General features: G+C 40.5%; 1 long non-coding RNA gene across 1 annotated transcript in view; it reads right to left on the minus strand.

Annotated features, from left to right (window-relative positions):
* Positions 1-6310: 6310 nt before the first annotated feature.
* LOC119028746 overlaps positions 6311-8681 on the minus strand; it is a 36558-nt gene continuing 34187 nt past the window's right edge. Inside the window, exon 3 of the long non-coding RNA XR_005077786.1 lies at positions 6311-6434. This is a non-coding gene — a long non-coding RNA (uncharacterized LOC119028746). The remainder of the gene's footprint in view (positions 6435-8681) is intronic.

An 8681-nucleotide genomic window follows, 5' to 3' on the forward strand; every position in this document is an offset into this window, starting at 1 on the left:
CACTGTTAGCCCTTTGGTGAGGAGACAGGCATCGCTCTTGGTTAACATCAGCACATTGAATGTGAGATTGGGATTCTCATTGCTTCATTGTTCATTAGAGGGAACAAAAGCATCTCACTTTCACTTGTGTTTGGGCCAGAAACTATCACAACAAACACAAAAGTCCAGTTTTGGGAGCAGATCAGCCAGACACAGAATGTAGCTAATGAGCGTTGTGCTTTTATCACCCTAAGTGGTGTAAGCTTGTTGTTAGCTGTGAAGGAAATGCTCGGTTAACGTAGCATTAAGTTAGCGATCTAGCTTAGGTCATTTCAAACCGACATTCAGCGTTGATTTGTCCTCACAGCGTTTCATCTCAGTGCACTGCCAGGACTTTTTTTGTCAGAATGAAAGGCCATGGACACAGGACCAGGGCACCTCCCTTTGGAGGCATGTCCAACTTGGAAGAGGCCCAAGGCAGACCCAGAACCCATTGGAGGGATAATATATCTCATCTGGCCTGGGACCGCCTCAGGATCCCCGACGAGAAGCTGGAAAGCTTTGCTTGGGGAAAGGAAGTCTGGAATAGCCCACTGAGCCTGCTGCCACTGCGACCTGACTCTGGATAAGCAGAAGGCCATGGATGGATGGATGGACACAGGGCTGAAGGTAGGCCAAGATTTACTCACATTTGTTAACACATTTCTAAAAAAATATACACACATCAATTAACACTATTCCTTTTACTTTCGTATTACATTCGTCCAACAACATTCCTTCAAACAGCCCCCTAACATAGTAGTGTAAACCATACTATAACACTGTGTCCTTGGTTGCTGGGTAACCCTGTTTTCAATCTAATGAATCACGATGGCTACTTAAGCGCTGATTCATGAATCCAGTGTCAGATGTCATTCATCTGTTCTGTTTACTGCTGAGATTAACTGGAGAAGAGGGAGTCTTGCATTAAAACACCAAATCAATCACATTTGTCACTCAGTGTGTAATAAATTGACGACTACCAAGACTCGCCACACTTCCATCCACCTTTTACAGTACAGTTTTTAATCATACCTGCCACTCTCAATCTCAGTTTGCTAAATCTTATTTTGAATAATCATCCTGCCAGCCTGCCCAGCGGGTCCTGTTGAACTCTGCTGCGGTTTATTTGTGATGCAATTTGAGCAGGAAATATTCCCATTAGACCCTTCTTTTCCACCTGCTACTTATCAATTATTATTAATGAGATATGAGGTCCACTTCCAGACTCAGACTCTCCAGACTATTTATTCTCATAATCAATTATCTTTAAGTGAGTTCTTTGTAGCCTCCAGAGGATAAAAATGCACACATAAGAGGCAGTGACGTGCTGCATGACTTCATGTCAACAAAATTTGATTATCCCCTGCGGAGCCAAGATGGTGATGCAGGATGACAGTCACCAGAACAGTCTAACGAATGAGTTTGCTATCAGTCTGTGTAACATCATGTTTCCTACTGAAGTTCTGTAGTTTGAACTTGAAACATGCTACAACTTAAATGCATTATTACATTTCTTGGTCCAAACCAGTTAAAGTGAACCTCAAGTCAAAGCCATTCAACACTGTCAAAGTTTATCAATGTCACAAACGAAGTGGGCTTTGCTTACGTGTGGTGTTGATGATACAGTGGCACAAATCTCCCCTGATGACCAATTAACTTTCCTTGTCTAGTGACATGAAAAATCTTCTTTCCTATTCCAGATCAAGTGCCCCATGGACATTTTTTCCCAAAGCTTCTCTCCATCTCGGTACGGTTGTTATTGATTGAGCCAGAGGAGTCTGGACAGTCAGTAATTAAACGGAACGACTGGTGGGTGTAAAATTAGCCTTCGTGTCATTAGACTGGAACGACAGAGTGGGTAAAAGAACAAGTGCAGCCGAGATGACTGATGACTGAAGGCCAATTAAAAGGCAGAGCGAAGAGGGGATGAGAAGAACGGCTGAAGATGTGGCAGAGAAGCATATGGATTTGTCTTGGATAATGAACTCTTCAACCGCCATCGATCTGCTCAAGAAAGAGACGCTGGATCAAGGATGCACTTTGAAGAAGCTCAGGGGATTCTTTGGATAGTTTGCTTTAGATCTCCAGATGAATTTGTAAACATTAAATTGGTTTCCTTTAACGCCGGGAAATTGTTTGTTTCAAGATAATCCAAGGCACTCTATTAAACGCAAAAGACTCTCTTGACGTCTGAGACGTCTCAAATGAACAATCTCTGAAGTCAAGATCATTAATGTTCTTGTCGGTATTCATCTCCTCTTTTTGATAAATGGTGTGACCTTCAAGTTACCAAAAGAGTGCATGTTACCCTTAAGTCCTCTTCTTAAAGTAAGGAAACAGGAGTGAAGCTTTTGAGGGCATTTGTGTTTACAGCGATTTTAGTTTGACAGATTTGTCTCTGCTTCTCAAGGCAAATTTCAATATTTTAATATGTTTGGTTTAATAGATGACATAGTACCACACTTAGCATAACCATTGTAGAGACTCGAGGCATGACAGCACTTCTGGTGGACCTCCTCTTTAACAGGGTTAACAACTAATCAACCTTTTGCTTTGTTAGGACTGTGTTCATTCTATCTTTGAGTCACGGGCTCTGCTAGATTCTAATGCAATTTAACAATACTATGCATCATGTTCACCGTCTAAACAACAACTCACTTGCTGTGGTTTTGACCTCCAAACACACTTGTACAGTGTGGGTTATGACTTTTATTTGCTTTCACTGATTAGTTGCACAGCTTTCTGCTGCTGTGCTACTAAATTGGTGGCGGTGCAGCATGAGCAACTTAACAACCGATATTGACCTGAACAGCAGGGCACCGAGTGTTCTATCACGCTAGCAGTCATAACATTGCTCTTGTTAGAACTGAAGGAATGTTCTTTGGTGAGAAACAGAATATATGGAATTAAACTTGATTCCGTGTCTATGGAAGTTTTCTTGCCATGAAATACAATGTCATAAAACAATTGTAAAGGCCTTCGTAAGACCAGAGTTAACATACAGTGGAACCCATGTATGGGACTGTCATCAGATAATGACAATATAGTTATGAATTTTATTTCAAAGAGTTTGCACATCTTTACAGACTGTGTCAACATCCAATGGATCATAAGAATACAATCTAGAAGATAATAGATGAACAAATTCCAGCCATGCACTTCTTTCCCTTGGTAAACCAGTAACACATGGTGTGCATTTCTCTAATACCCATGGCTAAGTGTTTGTAACATTTCAGTGAAGTCCCTTGTAAGCCTCTGTCCAACAAAAGGAGCTCTCAGAATGAAAAGGCCATGACATCAGCTCTGTTCACAGACTAATCTCTGGAACCAATACTGCACCCTGGCAAGGCTGCTTACCTTGGCTAGTTAGAATTAAATCCAGATTTGATGTAAGTGAAAAGTGGGAAAAAAATATCTCAGAATAGAAATGTCTCTTTCTGATTTCCTTGAGTAATGCATCTGATAGTTTGCACTATTTATTGGATTTGACATACCATCTTGAGATTTACCAGCTGTGATCTGTTCGAAAGGAGGAAAAATGCTATTGTGAAGTTATATGTGAGGTGCATAGCTCCAAATCCTGATAACAAAGTTTGACAATGATGTTAATGTAATCTCCATGAGTCCATGAGTGGATGTGACCTTGGGATTAGTAATACTGCCCATTTGTAACCAAACTATCACAAATGGCTAAATGGATTGGATCAATGTCGGTCTGAACATAAGTTCATCCTTGGTGAAGTGCCTATTTGAATCTCTGCAGGATCTGAAGATCAGCTCCATCAAAATGAGTAAGAAAATATTAAAGGGCAGTTTCTTCCTTCTTTCTTAGTTTCAAGCAGAGCTAGTCATTGAATTCCAGTGTGGAGGTTACCTTCAAAAGCAGCAGGTCCTGTGTTGAAACTGTACGCAGAAATTCAGGGTGAGTAAAAGGTCTTGGACAAAGTGTTGGCTGATCAAGAAACATCACAGACATCCATGCATGGATGGAAATTAAAGGTCCAGTGTGTAGGATTCAGAGGAATCTATTAGCAGACATTAAATAAATTCAAAATTCTTTTTTTTTTTTTATTGTTGCATAATCTCATGAAATAATGATGAGTTTTTTTGTCATTTTAGATTCAGCCTTTAAAATGTTAATATCTATAGAGGGAGCGGGTCCTCCTCCACTGAGTCTGCCATGTTGAATCTCCATTGTCCTACAATAGGACAAATAAACCACTGACTCAAGAAAGTTTCGCATTTTGCATCTTTCACATTGCATTTTTGGAGCCAACATAGGAGAGGGTGAGATGCAGGGTATTCAGTTAGTTGCAATCTGCACCCTCGCAAGTACATGTCACTAAATCCTTCACACTGGATCTTTAGTATGTAACAAAAGCTACTGTGATTTATTTGTTTGAATAGTTAAGCGCATTACTTGCGTATGTTTATCTAGAATACCCTACCCAGTCTGCCAACAGACCCAGTACATGGGTAAGGCAGGAGTACTGTAAATGTATTCACTGGCAAATACCATATTGTCACCATGTCATGTGAGAAGATAGTCTGAAGTAATGAAAGATACACAACTTAAAATGACTACACCCTAGTAAAACATAAAGTGAGCTACACCTACATGAAGCACAGAAAGTTAAAAGTTGCACAGCTTACACTAATGTGCTCTGCTCAGATAGTGATACTGCAGCAGACATATGACTACAGGCCACTGGTGCCATAAAGGCTAGAAATGCTCCAATGATAATAACTGTCTAATTATATTATAACTTTCATTACAGGTCCAGGTCCAGATAGGACAGCATCTTTGATGATATCCAGGTCCATTACATCAATCAGTCAAATAGTTTGAGGCTACAACAAACTATCATTCATTGTTCTATTCAAATAAAGCACATTTGAAATGAGATTTGATGGAAAAAAGCACCTGTTAACAGCACTGTAGAATATGCTAAATTGGCCGACCTGCTGTGATGCTGCTGCCTGGTTGTTTGAGGGATTAGCAGTCTAATAATTGAAATTATAGCCTATAATTTAAAACCACATTTGTGATGTAATATTACCCACCATTTGATTGCCTGACACATTTAATAAGAAACCCCTGCTAATTATTTGTGCTTTTTCTAGACTACTGTTGAGTAAAGCTCTTAGAGTTTGCCGGCATTATTTTTTCTCAAGAGCTCTTAGAAGATAAGTCGCTCTTGAATTCAAATGAGATTGGGTCATAGGCTTGCCTCAATTCCACACTTCGGTTGCATCAGCTTCAATGCTTAATGCACTTTTTCACACTCTAAACTGTCTCGGTGCTCTCAGAGCCCCTTATCTAATACGATTTATCAGCACCAAGGAGAAGCATTTTGGGGGGAACTGTGTAAACTGTCTGGAAGTATTGATGCAAAACATTTTTAATTTTTACCATGGAAACAAGAAAAGTTAAGGTTTCACTGGTCATGGCCATTTTTGTCAATGGAGGTCTCGAATGTTTCATTAGATTTGTGAACCAGGGATGAATGGATAGGTGTTTTGTATCTTGCATGAGGCCAATCATAAGGGCCACAGTGGTCAGGGGATCAAATCTATGACATTTCCATCACGTTATTAAAAATAAATGTGAATGAAAAACATAACTACAACCATGTACACACTCACATGGATCCTGACACCTCCATTGTCCTCATAATCTGAATCCTTAAATAAACCCAGCGCCCAAGGCTCTGAGGCTTATTAATATTGCAGCTCCGTCTGTATTCATTATGAATGAGAACAAGTGTGAAGACTCAGAATGGCTATGGCTGTAACAATGCAGGTCACACAGATAATCAGCATGCCCTGCCAACCTCAGCTTAACTGACAGCCTCACACTTGCTACTGTTTAGGAAAAGCTTGACGGGTTTCTCCATTCTTTAAAATACCTGTTAGCATAGTAGAGAGAATCAGGGAGAATATTATCATGTTTTTTAAATTCGCCCTCTGCATTACTGTGAAAAAATGGTTAATGGAAGCCAGTGACATTTGTGTGAGATGTTATTTAGGTGTCGACAGAACAAAGTATGATACATTTTTCTGCCTGAGCATTAAATGGGAAACATTAGTCACTCAATTAGAAGCTTGCTAAATGGGATTAAATGTCAAGGTGTCTGCATCAATCCACTGTGAATTTAACTCTTCCACTGTTTTGTACTGTCACAGTGGTCACTCGCATTTGCACAACAGAACAGGGGGACGTCTCGGAGCTTAAGAAATGTCTCTTTATGAAAGATTTATCCTTTTCCATTAAAGTGTCCTGCGATATCTTTGACGCCTGACCTGGCGCTGGAACTGGTGACAGTGGAGTGCCACAAGGTGCTGAACCGGGTCCTCAGGCACTTGCCCCGTTGATGTCAACTGTGGGTCCGACAACTGTGGTTAAGTGCTTCCTGATTTAGATCCACCAGAAGAGTGTGGGGAGGGAGAAAGAATGTGAAAACTGCTGATGCTTGTGACTATGAAAAGAAGAATATCATAGTAACGGAACAGTTTGAGATTTTTTGAAATTTGTATCATTGCTCTCTTGTTGAGAGTGAGATGAAAAGGTCAAAACCACTCATGCCCATAATTTAGAAGAGCGTCCCCTGAAGATGGCTTCTGTGCTTATCAACAGCTGTGAAATGACTTTATATTGGTGCTTCTGTTTGGACATGTTGCTCAATGTATTTTGTTAAATATACCATCTGATGCTTTGTCATCAACTGCTAATGATAGCCTGGGTGGAACTGGTCTTCTGATTTGTTGATGTGGTGCATAGTCAGCTCGGGTATGTCAGTCGCAGTCAATATCTGACATAAAGGCAATGACCTATAAGTATAGCGCTAGAGGGGAGCAGGGGGAAATACATAGTCTGACTTTTTCAAAAAGGGGGAAAAATGCATATACCAGCATCTTTATCTTCCTCTTTTTTCCAATCCCTTTTCTCCATACTCTACACACAGACATGAAAGAGGGATCGACCATCTCATCCAGCGTTTGGAAAGAAAGATGTGTATTTTCCCAACACTTGTCAACACGTATAAAAGGCTTGTAATAGTTTCCACAAAACGTTGAAACTGCTCCATCATTCTGTCATGTCCTGTCACAACATCCTGTCTCAACAGCAAATACCCAATTAAAGGAAAAAGATTGTCTGAAAATGCACAAAGCAGCAGAGCTGTAGTCACTAGCGAAGTGACGTGTCCCTGTTTCACAGATTCTCCTTTACTGTCATCCTCTGTGCTACATATATTACAAGCTATTTCTGAGCCTCAGCTTGTCTTACATTTAAATATTCAGCAAACAGACACACACATATGCACACGCATACACAATCTCCTCCAGCCTTTTGCCTTTTCTCTCACCTTCTTCTAACACTGACACACACCTAACTTCTTCTGTTTCCCTGTCACTATCTCTCCTTCCAGCACACATACACACACACACACACACACACACCTCCACTCTCTAGTGGAGAAATGACTGTATCTGTGCTGCCAGGTGTGCTCTCAGCGGTGGCTGTGACCCCAGACAGAGATCTGCTCTCTGCTGCACCACGGGGGATACAACGACAAAGCTGCCCCAAAACATTTATTTTCTCATCTGTCCTCTCCACTGCAAATGTTATCACCTTTGTCAACTTTCATGGATAGCAACAACGTATAAGTGACAGACTTACTTAAGTTTGGGGTTTTCTTGCAAATGAAAATTACTCACAGTTTCTATGATTTATATATTTATAATATATATACCTATCAGAAGACAATATGAAAATGGCTTCGCATTATGATGAACCCCTTCAGTCAGAGAGTTATCAGTCTCAGCCCGCAGTCTGGATGCCCGCAACGTTACTGTTTTGTTTTTCTCATCTCTCACAGCATTGCATTCTGCCACAGCAGGCAGTGGTTCTCAAAGAACAAGGCTCTAAAAATGTACTGCTGCTGCAAATCACATGTGCAGCATCAGACAAGGTTAGCGACCGGCTAGTTAACACAAAACAAGGAGAGACTGAATACGAGACTTACATTCATTAGTTGACCGAAAGCACAAGTGAATGAAATAAATATTAATGTTGTGCCGCAGCTGTTGGATGTGTCAGTAAGTAACTGCTTGCAAACAACAACACCACATCAGCTTTAAAGATGCTGCTACTGTTCTCAACTGTTCCCACTTTCCCAAAAGGGCAAAGATTATTGCAGGTCCCTGTGCATCCCAGTCACCGTGTAATGTTAGCAGGATGTCAGCACGATATGTTCTTATTCGTACCTGTCATAGGCTATGTACCAAGCCAGTGACAACAGTTCAAGCCTGCGTTTCAATATTTATACGTTTTACAAGACTGAATGCTTTTGACAAATGACTGTGTTGACATTGGAGTTAATTAACAAATTGGACATCTTTAAGGAGCCTTCAGGACAGTCTCCAGTCATATCAGATATTTCTGACGGGACATTGGGCCATCTACAGCCGTGCTAGTAGGGACCAAGAAAGGTATTTTAAGCCAAAAACCTGATTGTTTGAAGTGTTTTTGTGCCAAAACCTAAGCAGATGTTGTGAAAAGAGAGAAATAGAAAATTAACTTAAACAAATGTAAATATGCAAGTTACTCATGGTGTTGCAGTAACAGTCTTTGGTCACATTTATGCTGCTAATTGGAT

Source organism: Acanthopagrus latus, chromosome 11, assembly GCF_904848185.1.
Source record: "Acanthopagrus latus isolate v.2019 chromosome 11, fAcaLat1.1, whole genome shotgun sequence".
Taxonomy (NCBI): Eukaryota; Metazoa; Chordata; class Actinopteri; order Spariformes; family Sparidae; genus Acanthopagrus; species Acanthopagrus latus.